This window comes from Poecilia formosa, unplaced genomic scaffold (assembly GCF_000485575.1).
Source record: "Poecilia formosa unplaced genomic scaffold, Poecilia_formosa-5.1.2 Scaffold242, whole genome shotgun sequence".
Taxonomy (NCBI): Eukaryota; Metazoa; Chordata; class Actinopteri; order Cyprinodontiformes; family Poeciliidae; genus Poecilia; species Poecilia formosa.
Window position 1 is genome coordinate 205,779 of NW_006800181.1, and position 15,924 is coordinate 221,702.

Genomic DNA, 15,924 nt, shown 5'->3' on the forward strand with positions numbered 1-15,924 from the left:
CCTCTGCCTCCTTCCTTACGGCTTTTGTACAGTCTCATGGGGCTGGATTTGGGGTGGAACCCTCCATGCATGGTGAGTAGCTTCCGAGTCTTAACATCCGTGGCCTTCATCTCTTCCATTGGCCAGCTAATTATTCCTGCAGGATATGTGATTACTGGTAAAGCACAGTTTTTATAGGGCCTGCCCTCTTAGCTACGGCAGCCCGTGAGGTACATAACAAAAAGAACAAAACTTTACAAAGTGCAAATATAATTAAACAAAACAAAATACAAATCACCAACAGTGCTAATCAAAACAGACAAATATTATTAAACAATCTGCAACATCCTTTAAATAATTTACAATAAATAGTCTACAAATTTGAATAATTTAGGCAACTTAATTGAAATGGTTCACTATCCATTACAGTTGTAATTTTATATGATTAATTTGTTTTGCTAGCAGCCTACTGTATTTTCATCTGAAACTGCTATAACCTTTAATGACCCCCCCGGTTTTAAAACACATGTTTCTATGCAGGAAATACCATTTAACTTAAAAAAATAATCCACTGGTAAAGTTGAGAGGCAGAGTGACACTGCTATTGTATCTGCCTTTGTGAGAGCTCAAGCCTTTAAACATAGAAGATTATTTTGTGATTGTTTTCGTTTATGGAAAGTCTGGATATTTGTAACTGTAAAGATGAAGTATGTCCGAATGCATGAAAGATGAAAGTTACAGGTGATCCATCTTTGTAATGGTTTACATCAAATATTTTCTGTGCTGAAGAATTAAGGTAACAAAAATATGTTTTTTAGTATTTCATTTATTTTCAGTTATTTTTAACCTTCCCAAACACAGTAAAACACACACACACACACACACACACACACACACACACACAACGCTGAGACAAAGCAAGACAAAACTAGCACAGAAATAGATGAATAGCATTTAAATTTCTGTCAATGGCAAGAAAACAAAGTGTAGACTTACACATGTATAATGTAGCTATAATGAGCTTTTCCAATGGTGATTTTAGAGGCTACATACAGCAAAAAGTGGAACTGGAAGTGCACAGGCAGATGAGTGAGATTTGATTTTAATAGTGCTAGACAGACAGGCGATCATAAATCAGAGTAGGTGGTGATATTGACTGCTTTTTCATTACTCCGGAATAGGTTATTGATCAATTTTTTATGAAATTCTGTGTCTAAAGCTCGGAGAACAAACATTTCTGCAGGCCCAGAGTGCCAGCAGCAGACTGTCGACGCGTCACCTGATTGGCAGGGTCACCCTCCGCCGCTGTGCCACAAAGAGGAAAACATTCACAAACACACAATCAAGCTGCTGCACAACATTCCTCCCATGACAAACCGCTCTCTTTCTCAAGTACAGCCGCACATCAGACACACACAGTCACAGCAACTTACAATAGCTTCAGCCGTTCTCATCTGCTCCCTGCCGTCACATTGCTATCTTTGCTCATTATGTCTCCTTTGTGTCCCTGTCCAACTGCCAAGAGTGACGGGGCCGGGGCTCCTATTGTTCCAGGCTCCGTCTATCAAGCAGCACTGCAGGCTTATCAAAATGAACATTACCATAACACTGGAGCCATCGGCATCTCCGCCGTGAAATAGAGGAAATACCAAAGGTGAGCTGAGCAGAGACCACAATGCAGCGCCGCGTAATTGTGTCTTGGTATTTCTAGAGCGACAGGTAATGGAAGGCTAATGGCTTTTCCTGGTCTGGTGCATGTGTTTGTTTACATACACAGCAGAAAAGGATGCACAAATAAGAAAGGATGCCTGTCCTTTTTCTCTGGCATTTTAACAATTTTAACTAAAGTGCTGTAAACGACCATCTTTAAAGACGATTACATTTAAAGGTCCTCGTCCACCCAGGTTTTTTATTTTCATTTTTATCACAACACAAATATAAATGAACAAAAACAATGGAATGTATACGAGTTATTAATTGCATGTATGACACCAACGTCTCCTCTGATGGCACCTAGAGGATAATCACTATAGCACTCGCATGAACAAGCTTATTCACATGGGATTTTCTTCTTTAATGGAAACACCAAACGTATTTTGACATTAGTAGAAAATAGGCAAGGATTTACGTAAATTTGTAATGGAAACACAGCTGCAGTCGACTTGCATCGAGAAGGTCCTGGGTTCAAATCCCAGCCTGGCGTCTTTCTGCATGGAGTTTGTATGTTCTTCCAGTGGACGCGTGTTCTCTCTGGTTACTCCGGCTTTTCCCACAGTGCAAAAATATGGCTGTTATAATTAGGTTAATTCAACACTCTGAAATGTCCATAGGTGTGTGTGTGTGTGTGTGTGCTTTGATTTACTTCAAAGTAAATCCTTGTGGCATTTTCAGTTCCTGCTGCTATGACGGTGCTCCTTCCTATTTAGATTGTCGGCTATTTCCCCATTCATTTAACCGTTAAGTTTTGCCCTACTCGTCTACAACACAGTGTGACACAAACAGAAATAAACTACACAAATAAAACTGAAGTACATATTGAAAACTCCTCACCTTATTTACAAATTAGGTTCCTTCTGAGTGCAGCTGGTTAGCCTGCGATTTACTGAGATGCATCAGGGCAAAACTGGATTAAATACACATTGATGACACTTGATTTTTATTTAAAATGAATATCTAAAGCTCTGAGGAGACCACTTAAAATGATCAGATTCCCTGATTTTTACTTTTTACAGGTTTATGTTTGAGTAAAATGAACATTGTTCTTTTATTCTGTGAACTACTGACGACAAAAATGTATTACTTGTTTGCAGAAAATGAGAAATGGTCAAAATAACCAAAAAAGATGCACTGCTTTCAGACCTCAAATGATGCAAAGAAAACAAGTTGCTGTTAATTTAGAAACAACAATGCTAATGTGTTTAACTCAGGAAGAGTTCAGAAATGAATATTTGTTGAAATAACCAGAAGGTTTTTAATGGGGTTCAGTGCAGTGGTCTCTTATTATTTCCAGAGCCGTACATCTAACATAAATCTATCTTTTTCTTGTCACTTTATAGTTATTTTCAACTTTATGTTTGTTTATCAGATAAATTCATAATAAAATATATTGAAATTGGTCACTGTAACGTGAGAAAATGTGAAAAAGTTCACAGGATGTGAATATTTTTACGAGGCGCTGCAGGTAATCTGAATATTAATTCCCCTGATATGCATCAGCCGCTCATGCAGATGCATGAAGACATTAAGAGGTGGGAGGGACAAACCGTCTATCTCTGCAGCTCAACTTGTAGCATTTGGTCATTTGGCCAAGGTCAGACTCTGAACCAATGATTGATGGATCCTCCCTAGTAGACGCCCCTCAGCATTTTCTCAACTAAGTGAAGCATGTAAAGAGTTTGAAATGAGAATTTGTTTAACACTGACAAACGTACCAGAACTCAGACACACACACACCCACAAAACTACAGATGGCCACCCTACGAGCCAGCTGTGAATACACAGAAGCCCAGAGGTACAAAGGCACTCACAAGGGCACAGCATAAAATCCTCTTACAGTAAGTCTCTCTCCCAGTTGCCCTGAGCTTTGATCGGCGTCCTCCTCTTCCTCCTCAAACGCCACACACAGACAGTCTGAATCCAGACGTCTCTCCCTCGATTCAGGCAGGACGGTCGCAGTAGAGGTCACGTCAAAATATTTTGTGCTGCTGCGGGTTGATTGTCTCACCTACTTGTTGGCGAAAGTCGGCATCTATGCATACATTTCCATAATTATCTGTGGTACTTTTCTGCGTAAGAGGTCGTCAGATATTTGCATAGCTGAAGGCACACGGGGATGTGAGGAATAGATGAAAACAATGTGAAACATTTTCCAGCTGCAAGAAGATTGGGTTGCTTTAAATAAAGGTTTCTCATCTTATCTGGCTTTATTGATAATTAGAGCTTGTGGTGCAATAATAACACACCACAAGCTTTCAGGGAAGTCTGCATTGCCATGCACTTTAAATTGGAGTTAATTGGAGAATAGATTTGGTGACGTTAATTTGAGTCCTGGATATTGAATTTGCCCCCTTCTGTTAAACTTACACTCCTTTTCAAATTACTTAAGCTGAAAAATCACCCTGGCAGTTAAAATATCTGCCTGCCCGTGATTAGCCAGTCAAAGAAAGTCAGTCCAGATGGTCTTCATCCTCAGTCACCATGTGGTCAACTCGGACTTACTAAGACAGAGGGGATAATTTCACTGTTTCCACGTGTTATGGAAATTTCATTATCACAGAATGAGAAGCTATTTCAATAGTAAGAGAAAGATTAATCTTTGTCTTTAAGTTTCTTTATTCAAAGGTAAAAACGTTCAAAGACCCGTCTCACTGAGCGCAGTCAGGAGAAGAGCCCTGAACGACACACATCACATCGTTATATAGTCACAGCAAGGCAAAGACCCACCCAAAGTATGACCTTATTTCTACTACCAGATGGACCACAGAGACAACCCTGACCCCCGCCTCATGAACTATCCCACACCTCTTGGAGGGGATGTTTTATGGCAGTAAAGAACTAATAAGGATTTCAGGAGAAACTTCTAATTCTTCTTTGTCAGTTACTCATGGGTGCAGGTCAAACTAGGGTATAAACTACATTCCACACATGTCAGTCCCTTAAGACAATCAACAGATCAAGCATTTTACCTAAGATGTGTTCAGGTCTCTTATACTATCTCAGCTGTGGAACATTATCTGGAAACTTATTTAATGGACAAACACATCTTGCAGAAATTCAGAAACAAAGCAGATATAATCCGTACATAAATGAGAAAAAGTATCATCAGTTCCATCAAAAATGAAATGAGACTGAAAATGAAATTTTCTATTACACACGCATGACAAACACAAACACACAAACAGTTGCAGATACACTCCACAGACGTATGAGAGCTGGATGTGTGGCAAAGCTGCACCAGGGTCACCTCTGTGCACAACATCGACTCAAAGTGTGTAATGATCAAATCACAAGAATGCTCCTTTACAGTTTGCTGTACCATTTGCATCACACTTTATTTCTTTAATGAAGTTATTCTGAACAATGTTAACAGGTCAGCAGTTTAATTAGACTTATATGGAAATAATACAGTAATTTAGCTAAATGCCTCTGTAGCACACTTTCAGTCCCATCAGTACTTTAACACTTAGAGATCAGATTTCTGTGTCTAAAGTGGTTACACTGAAACTACAGTGAAAGTACAGTACTTCTCATAACAAGCAGAATACTCATGAATGTATGACATGTATGTACAAAACTTATCACTGTCCTGCAACTTTACCCATCAGGAGAATAGTTGAAACTTCAGCTCACACTTGAGCAAAAACCAGAGCTCCAACATGGGCTAAACTTGTACAAAAAGTTAAGTTTAGTCAACTAATTCATAAATTATCTTGCCAACTATGGCCAGCATTTACAATAAAGCTGCTCAGACCTGAACGTTTCCACTGTCAACCAAAAACGTCAAGGTATTTTATCAAATATGTCTCTTGCATAGCAACAGAAAGTAGAACATAACTTAGACAAATTGGATTGAATTGAGCCTTTCAAAATCAAATTTAAGTTCTGCTACATAATCAGCATTAAATTTAAGTTTGGACTTTGACTGAGGCGACAACAGTAGAAGATTGTTCTGTAACCATTTTGTTACCATTAACCCCATTATGACTCATGCAATGATCTGAAGCATTCCAGTATCTCTGCCTGTACGTTTTCCTGTCCAAAAGTCTAGTTTTGGTCTTGTCTTACCAAACCTTTTCCACGTTTACTGCGTCCTCTGCTTGGCTTGTGCCGAAATGAAAACATTAATCCGTACGAACTACTTGCTTCTTGCCACTTAGAACCAGATTCCCACAGGGAACACCGAGCCTCACTGAGTTCAAAGTTCACACAAACACCACTAATGGAAACTCTCATTTGATTACATGCTTGTGCAGCAATGAATGTGGGAATAACTGGAATGTGAAAATTGAGGATAAAGTAAAGTATGTGAGTGGATTAGCGACACATATGGCTGGAGCCATTAGGTGAAACTCTATAGCTGCTTCTCGGCTGGTGAAACTAAGCTTTTTATTGTCAGCTCAGTTGGATTCAGCCGTTGCTTTTTTGTATTCAGAAACATGTAATAAGACACAATTATCTTCACTGCTTGACTCTAGGAAGCCTAAATATCTTGATATCTGACATATGAAATCATAAAATACACAGAACTTTTCATGTGTAATGTTTTTAAACTGACAAGAAATTGAAACTGTCCAAATTCAGTCTCTACAGGACAGAAAGGATGAATAATCTTTTACTGAAAATGTAAAAGAAAACTTCAGATATGTGGAATGTGATATGTTTTATTAAATTGGCTTTAACAGTTTCAAAAGAAAATGTTTTCTATATTTCTAAGCTCATCTTTATTACCACACTTTTTATGATTATTTTATGTGGCTTGAGCAAGTATGTGACTAACCTTGGATCTATTTAGGATTTATGCAGTTTAATAATGAAAGTTTACCTGCGGGTTCGGTGCACAGACATTTTGGAAAAGCTAAGCACATCGTAAATAAAACAATTACATGAAAGTTGCAATATCTTTAACATAACTAGGGAAGTAAGATGAGAAATAGGGAAAAATAGAATTGAAAAAAGTCCTTGAACCACCAGTGCCTGGATAATTTAACAAGGACAGATTGATTCAATCTGCTGTGGATGTGTTCATTAGGAGCGAAGTGTCCTTGAAAAATTCAATGGAATAAAGGCTGCAGAGATACGCTAATAGTTTAGAGGAAGCTGTTTTCAAATTTGTAAGCCATGAATGGGTAAATAAGGGTATCAAAATTTGATAAGGGAAAATCACAAAAACAAAGGAAATACTGTATAGAAGAAGTTTTTCTTCTTCTCATTTAATACAGAAAACAATAAACTCCCGATTTGTTTTTCTGTTTAAAAGTACCACATTTTCTTCAAACAAATCCAGGTGAGTAAATGTAATTAACTGCATAAATTTTTACACATACATGCAGTTAATTGTACACAGCCTAACTGCAATTTTGTCCACGACATTAAAAATAAAAAGAGAAAGTATGTTTTACGCCACCCCAAAGATGATATTAAATAAAATATAGCAGCAAGTAAAACAGTTAATAAAACAAAAATTCACAAATAATAAAGACAGCTTCCATCTTTTATGGTTAAGTAGTTGCTGAGGTGGCAAATCCGCCACTGCTAGTCTCTCTGCCTAGAATATATTTTCTCAAGCATCAACATTTTTTTTTCTTTTATTGAGATTCCATGTTGAAGTACAGTATGTTGCCAAACAGTGAACATGAGCTCCTTGATGCCTGTCATGAGCAAGCAGAGCCCTGAAGTAAGATGTGTTTACAGAGCAAAGGGAACGTAAAAAGCTTTTCTTTGCTACATATCCCGGCGCTGGCGCTGGGCCACCTCAATTCAACATCCAAGCAGTCCTGTCACAAAACTCTGCAAACGGCCCTGAGTCAGCATTTGTGCTGCTAGATTTACTTAAGGAAACTTTGCCAGGTTGTACAAATAGACTCATATTGTGAGTCACATCACAACCTTCCCACCTGCATCTACAAAAGGACGATTGCATTCAGATTCAGGAGCGCCGACATAACCCCTAAATGCACAAAGTTCACGACAACCAAACTGTGTATATTCCTGTAAATGTCAACACAAGCTGGCATTTACATTTGGAAAAACCTGAGTTGGCACAATGTTCTACTGTCGAAAAAGTGCTACGACTGCTTTATGTAAGGTGCAGAATTTGAGGATGCAACATAAAAAATGGAAAAAGAGAAAATCCCACCGAAAACATCAATTTTTAAAGTTAGATTTTGCTTAAGTCAGAGCAGCGATCCAGTTATATACACACAGGAGGAAAGAAAGTAGGATGGACATTATCATCTAACTCTTTATAAAGGTTTGATTAGGATTCCTTAAAATAAACATCAAATAAACATCAGCCAGATGTGGGTTGGTCATTCTGCTGCAGATCATCTTAAAAAAAGGAAGCTGCAGGGCAGTGACTGGTCAAAGTTCAGCCATCTCATTGTCCGAAAGAAACCCAACAACATCAAAAAGTTTCAGTTTTCCAATTAATAGCATTGCTGTTAATGCCAGCAGTTTATAGGGCTAGATGGTACAATCCCTTTGAGAGTCTGTTGTAAATGTGATCTGTGTTGCAGTCCAACAGCTTTTAACGCTCCATTAATCACAAATAACTCTTGGAGGGTTATGAAGGTTTTATGGATTCAGCGGGTCACCAGGTGAGAAACCTTCCCTCTGGGGTTTTAAAGACTCATTACACCTTCAGAGGGCTCATCTGCAACACCTGCCGTTCCATGTGCGCCTCCTCATCCATCCACTTCTCTCACTTTTGCTATTTAGCAGTCGAAACATCTTCGCTCCTGTTTATTCAGTCATCGGCTCCTTTCATTCCTTCCCATCTCGCAGGAAACTGAAAGATTGTAACATGGGGTGTGGAGCTGAAGTTGACCCATCGCTGCTGCATGCCTTCTCCACCTCAGGTGGTTGTCACAACCATGTAATTGCTATAATATGGGCTGGTTAGAAAAGAAAGAAGTGAGCTGAAGCAGCAGCTCTAGTGAATAGTAGTGAGAGACTCGGAGAACAACAGCGATGGTGAGAGAGGAATGGATTTGGAGGTCTATGTACTTCAATAAGACTGGCTGCTGAGTAACGTGGAAGACACAAGAGGTAGATTACAGAAGTGTCAAGCAAAAACTCAAAACTCAGACCAACCAGGATGCTTTCCTGGTCTGGTGCACCACAGGATGGAAGTTAACTACCTGGTGTCTGCCTCCTCTGAAAACTGTTCCCCTGATTACTGATGATGAGCACCAGCTGGAGGTCGCACCTGCTGGTCACACCCTGATGAAGAGGAAGGTAAGCAAACACTCTCACACCCAAAACCCAGTTCACCACCGTGTGGAGTCACAAAAAACCTACAATAAGGTCAATTATACTGCAAACTTCAGATTATTCCTTATATTTGTAGAATGCCCCCTTGTGGAGGTAATGTTCTTTAATATGAGAAACGCCACAGAACAAACACAGAGTGGTCAGACTCTTAATAGGCTGAAAATTACAAAAGAACTGTATGCCATCACTTTAAAGACTGATCACCAGAATAAAAGTAACAGTTTTCAATTTCACATTAGTGTGGGATTTACCGTAGTTGAAAATATACCACATAACATTTCTGTCTTGAATGTTTTTGACAGGACAGATGGCATATTTTCTATAGTTTTGATTAACTGAAATAAAAAATGCATGTAAATTTGTACAAGATGTTCCTTTAGTACACAACCTTGTCATATCTGGTACATGTTTCAAGTTTTTTTTTACAAGTTATCTTTTAAAGTCGAGCATTAGTGTGTAAAAGACAGATTTTGTGCAAATATGGCAGATGTAAATATGGCCCCAGAGGACCTCAAACGGACTAGAACAGAAGGAACTCAGCAGAAGGCGAAGGGCATTCAGTCTCAAGAGATGTCTGACACGAAAGTGACTTTTGTCCTTCCAAAAGTCCCTCATCAGACTCTGCTGCAGTAAAACAAGCTCTCTGAATTTGAGGAAAAAATTGTATTTCAGCATCTTTGTCCAGCAGTGTGCATTGAAAACAGCTAGCTCTGTTTAATCAGAATACTGAGTTTGTGACAACATAGAGAAACTGTATGTAGTCGGTTGTAGTGTTAGCATGTGCTGGGTCCCTTATCTTAAGCTCAATCAGTAAAGATTTCTGAATCAGCAGAATCTGTTTGCAAGAAATAAATCACATTGTCTTTTGTATAAATCAGTCTGACTGTCTTGAGCCTCCCTCTAAACACTATAGGTCAAACACTATATCCATTTAGTTTATTTATTTCTAACATACTGGCAGTATAAGCTAACAGACATGAACAACGAATCCAGAAGACACATTTTTGCACCACAATAATCTTAACAGTCTCACAAAGGAGTAGGAAGAAGTAAAAAAAACGTATGAACTCCTACCCCATAAACTCATACCATGTTTTCAGATGGACCCTGTTAAGGAAGAATATCTAAATTGGTTAACTTTAGAAAAAGTTTGGCTCTCTCTCTTCCTCTTAGATTCCAGGTCCTCCCGGCGAGCCACGTGTGGTCACAAGGAAAACAACAATGTGTGTTGACATCACAGAATTACAGAGTTTAATCCAATAGGAAACAACGTATGAATTAACAACAAAACTGCAGAACAACAGAGACATACATTCATTACCTGAGACAAAAAAAGATAGAAAAAGAAAAGGCAAAGACGCGTCTTTGGAGAGAGCTGGTGCAAAAAGGCAAAACGCGGCAGCTTTCTGAATTATTACTCCTGGGCACGAACTTTTACAATGTAGGCGTGTTTTTCCTCTTTAATATATTCAAATAAGGCGCACCTCTGCTTGACCAACTGGAAGCTATCTTGGACACTAAGAGCGGAGAGCTTGTCCTGGCCTCCTGCGGTTCTAAGGCCATCTGGGCAAAGAAAAACATAAGAAAAGTATTTCACAGATAGTTGTGAAATCTGAAGTCTCTCCCGTTATCTCTCCTTACATAGATTCTCAGGAACAAACTTAAATTCAGTAATTTGGTTCAGGGAAAGGTTATCTTCACAAACCCAGTTTTGCTCTTCTGCACTCAGCACCCCAAAAGATTGAGTCCTGCCTTAAACCAAAAATAACACATAAAATCAACAGAACAGAATGAGGTAAAGTTCCTTTTTCTAACCTATGAAACATAATATTCCATCCTAAGTATACAAGTTAACACAATCATTTTCCAAAACCCCATTTAGCATAAATCCTGAGCAATTTTCTAATACTTAAAACATTTTCATTCAATTTCCATTTGATTCTGATATTGTCACAGATAGTACAATTTTCAAATACATTCATCACTAGATTAGTAATTCTAAAATTAGATAATACAATTTTCATTAAAAAACATGCTATTAGTACTTAGAAAAATGTCTTAGAAATTAAATGTTAGTGGTTTTAACATTCTATGTTGTATTCAGTTTTACACCATCCCAGATGTTGGTTCTGGAAGACTTTTGATCTTGAGTGATCCGAGCAAACTTCTCTCTCCCAGGCTCAAGTGATACTGCCCTCCTAGAGATGCTAATTTTATGGCCTCCTGTCCTCTCTGATAACACTACAGGAGCCTCAGTGAGAGTTCCCTTTTGATCTGTATTTTCCTTCTTGTACTTTGAATACTTACCCATCAATAGTTTAGTTTTTAAATCATTAACACAAACCTGTTCAAAATTAAGAAATTTGTTCAAAATGGCAATGCTCAATCTACCTTTTACACATGCCGTAAGATTAACTGTATTAAACACTAAAAATAATTTTTCCTCAACAACCCTCATCATTAAATTAAAAATAGGAAGGAAAATTGTTGTGTTGTGTAATACTGCTCCACGCCATTAGGTGGAGCCGCTGACAAGAATACATGAGAAACGGTAGGAAGAGTAAGAGATGTTAGAAAAACGGTATTGTGCTCGTTCTGTTAGTTGTGCTTGACGTGCTTCGTGTTAAATAAATGCACAAGGTTATTCAAGAATGTGTCTTGTTTTCCACACCATTACAAAAATCTTAATTCGTTTTCCTTTTTTTTTTTGCCATGGATTCACCAAACAAATGTCTAAATATATAGATACGCACACCCAGGCCCACACACACTCATATGAGTTAACCCCAGTTTACACATGCCATCTCTCACTCTATATCTTGTGAAAATTACCTCCTTTCATTTCCTTTTAAATTGTATTGATTTTTGACTTTGTTTTAACTCCCAATTTAACTTGTTCCATAATTTTACACCATGAATTGAAATACAAAGTTCATCAGATTCCATCCACAAATCCAGCACAGGTGAAGGAGTATAAATATACCTTGGTGTTCATGTTGGTCATTCTGTTGCAAATGAAGAGACAGAGCAGACTCCTCAATGTTTGAGGAAGCTTAGGCATTTCTAGGTGAAGTAATGAATGAGTCCCATTCATTACAACTTTGATGTAAAAATTTTATGGGGTTTTCCTCATGTGCGGATACGCAGTCATTTGCTAACAATGTGCACAATGTGCACACCAGTGGACTTGTTTCAGAATTTTTTTAAAAGAAAAAGAAAGCTTACTAGAGTGGTAACTGATGAACTATGTGTCACACAGAATTTGTGCTCAATGACACATGCAAGGCGCTAATGTCTCTTTGATACCTCGTTAAAGCCACCGATCCTGAGGAAAGCAGAAATGTTTTTACCTAAACTAAATACATTTCCTGCATTATGTATTCAAATAATGGGTCTTTATTGTAAACTTGATAGCCCAGTGCTCCTACCTTTATTTAACTGGACTCTACCAATATTTTCCTCATTTAGCTTTAGAGTTATCAAGTTGCTTGTTTTTCTTTGATAAATACCAAAGTAACTATAAAAGCTAGACTCTCCCTATGCTTCTGGGTTTTGGCCCTAATCTATCAAATTCTTGTCAGTTCACCTATGAGTTCAAACTGGTATCATCTGAAGGAAGCTATTATGAAATGGCCCCCAGGCTTTCTTGCCATATTTTGTTCAAACGAATCGGAGTAGATGGACAGATAAAGAGAGAACAGGAAAACACAATGCCTCCAGCTGTTGCTGAAACATGAAAGGAGAGGGAAAAAAATAGATAACTGGTTCTGGACTGAAGCGCCTTTTGTCTGATTAGAGCACAAGTGAGCAACTAAAGAATCAAAGGCGATCCAGCAGCCCTTAGGGTGAAACCCAAGCCCTATTTCCAGTAGTTTGAGAGGAGCAGAACCTTATTTTAATGATCCCAGACAAGTGATCCCTCACTTTTCCTTTTTTGCTCTTGCTTCTGAAAATGTACAGTGGAAAGTACTGCTGGAGAAAAGTCTGCAAGATGACAGTGATATGGCCTAAAATACACTACACTGGGATCTGTAGTTGTAAAATTAAAAGGTTCAAGGGAGGTGAAAGCTTTTGCACCATACTGTATGCTGCATCTACTGATTTAAAAATGCAGTTTTGTAGCCTGTAAAGAGAATCAAAGGCAATCCAGCAGCCTTTAGGGTGAAACTCGAGCACTATTTCCAGGAGTTTGAGAGGAGCAGAACCTCTACATCTAGCACATTAACTCTGCCCCATCTTTGACCTTAGAATCTGCTCTTACAAAGATAAAAAACATCCTGATTATGGATATGAAATAAAGGCTTTCATTTCACACTGACTTCTTGACCTCAGTCTCTGCCTGGCAGAGACTTCTTGACCTCAGTCAAGAAGTCAGTGTGCTACTTTCAGTGAATGTGCCACTCAGAGGATCAAAATTGCATAGTTTCCCTGTTTGAATGAGTGCCATCTTGTTGTAACGATTTATGCCTCGGCCTGCAGGATTTGTTCTGTAACTGGAGTATTGTGCTGCAGTCCAACTGAGACTTTCCATTAAGTTTCAGTAGACTGCCTATAGCCCCCACTGTCAACAGTCTTAATTAAGTGTTGTTTAACATTCCCAACATCCTGATGTCCATTGGGATGCACATTCAATTTTGGGAAAAAAAAAATCCTACAATTTAATGATAGAAAGATTTTTTAAAATACTTTCAAATACACTAGAAATACTTAAAATGATCCTGAAAGCAATTTTTATAGGCTTTTATGAATATAAACTGATACTTTTGATGGACTTTCTTTGTTTTGCTCGTCCTATCTGATGCCTGAAACTCACTAGTATCAAGTTAAGAGTCTGAATTTAAATGTTTTCGTTTAATAAGAAACCAATCAGTAACCTGCAATGACAAATTCCCTCATTTTTTTATTGGTTTAAACCCAGAGAAATATAACGTCCATTCCAGCGGACGCGGAGTCTGAGCGGTGCTTTAAGTTTAAGAAAGTTCGGTGAACCCTAGTAAACCCACAATGTATTTCCTAAAGTACCAACTTATCCAGAGGTTTCTATTTGATATCTCTTCCTGATAAGTTGGAACACAAACGTTTGAATGATTCTTAAAAGATGACTGTCTAACTTGAAAGAAAAAGCTCTGAATTAAGCATCTTAGATCACAGACGTAATGTATTCTCTGACTTTTTGACTCTACCCTCAGTGGAGTTACTACAGCTGACAGCATCTCCGTAGACTAGGAGGAAAGTTTTAATAAGGTTCAAAGTTATAAAACTTTTTTTTTTATTTTTATTTTTTTTTACCTGAAGTAAGTGTCACAGGGAGTGTGAGAAACAGTCAAGAGAACATATCTTATGCGGATGAAATATTCCCCAAGGTTTCATTCAGCAACTCAAAAAGTTTGGAGATATGAGAGAGTGGTTTGAAGAGAAGCCCTCCATGCAGGTTCAGATCCACTGTTTTACTTTAACCTTTGGAAGTACAGCTTGCAACCTGCTCTCTGTAACGACTTTCTCAATCATCATGAAAGGAGCTGTACAGCTTTTTTTCTAGCGAGTGCAAGATTCCCCTTCAAGGCAAAATCTGCTGTATTGAGAGAAACTGTAAGGTTGTGATGCTATGTTACAGGATTGTTACAGAGAATCACCAGCTGTTTGTTCTCTGGTAAGGCTTTCTATTACTGTAGGGTTTATTCTCAGCAGTGAGCCGTGGGGTTTCAATCAGGGCCTTCAATAGACGTCAACTATACCTGAACAATACACATGTTGTGCAGAATAATGCAAAAACTATGCACCACACCAAGCCGCAGGAGACCAATAATATGCAAACAAAATGAAATGCAAGATATATGCAGCCCAACAATGCATATATCAAGCATTACCATATTTGAGCAAAATACATAGGCAACAATGCACATAGTTGAACATCCAGCAATTTAGCAAAACTATTCTGTTCCCCAGTTAAGCTCAACATCAATCCATACTCCTCAAACAGCACATGTGAACAATTAAAGAAAAAAATATTCAATAAAGTCTGAATGAGAATGCCAAAGAAAAGTAACACCCATTACTTGCAAATAAGATCCATGCAGTAGCTCGTGTTCAGTGCTAGCTGTTAGTAAAATGAATTATTTTACAGGAAAATCTAATCATACAGTGACACGTTTTTGTCACGAGGTATAAGCTTTTTTTCCCCCTGTTGTTTCCTGTAAAATTAGTCAGCAACACATTGTTAATGCTGGAAGTAAATAATGCTGACACTCCATATTTGTGGGAAACTTAAAGTCTGATGTTGAGACAGGTTTTCTTTCTTGCATTAATTTGTGTTATGTATTTATTATCGATTTACTATGACCATGCCTGGAACATTGAATCTACTTATTAAAACAAATTAATGTACAATTTGCTACCCAGAAAATTAAACAAAATTGTACTTTAGGAAAGCAGTGGGGCTTTTTTCAGCTGTGTCTTTTACTCCATGAACCCTGGCAGTGACACTGAAATACTGCAGCAGTCACTCTATGCAGACACTCTGTTTACACTGATGAAGATTTACTCACATGAGACTCAAGCTGACACAGTCCAATGACTTTCTGATTAATTCAGATAATGACTGTTTGATCACTTATGATCGCTGAAATTTGATCTCCAGATCAAATAAAAAGGCGGCTTCAGAGCAAATGTAATGTACCATTGATTTCAGTGGATATGGAGAGTTTCACATTAAGTTTTAATTTCATTTACTACTTAGCATGAACAGAGTGGTTTAGTTGTAAAAATAAACTGTAACATCACTCGAAGTTAATAATGAAACGAGCGACAGGGCGCTCAGCAGGAGAACTGGTACCAACAGATGTTTGTTTGAACTCACAATGGGGCTGAGCCGGAGTTTTAGTGAGAAACCTTCGCTGCTGATTCCTTTTAGAGGCAGAAAGACGACAGCAGGAGATCCACATGAGGTAACGTGAT

At 38.2% G+C, this 15,924-nt stretch overlaps 2 long non-coding RNA genes across 2 annotated transcripts in view; one reads left to right on the plus strand and one right to left on the minus strand.

Moving 5' to 3' along the window:
• Positions 1–13,649, plus strand: part of LOC107838341 (uncharacterized) — a 19,163-nt gene extending 5,514 nt beyond the window's left edge. The window contains exon 3 of the long non-coding RNA XR_001664399.1: positions 13,639–13,649. This is a non-coding gene — a long non-coding RNA (uncharacterized LOC107838341). The remainder of the gene's footprint in view (positions 1–13,638) is intronic.
• Positions 6,953–9,028, minus strand: LOC107838342 (uncharacterized). Its single transcript, XR_001664400.1, has 2 exons — positions 8,838–9,028; positions 6,953–8,720 (listed from the first exon to the last, which is right to left on the minus strand). It is a non-coding gene; the product is annotated as an uncharacterized LOC107838342 (long non-coding RNA).
• Positions 13,650–15,924: the final 2,275 nt, after the last annotated feature.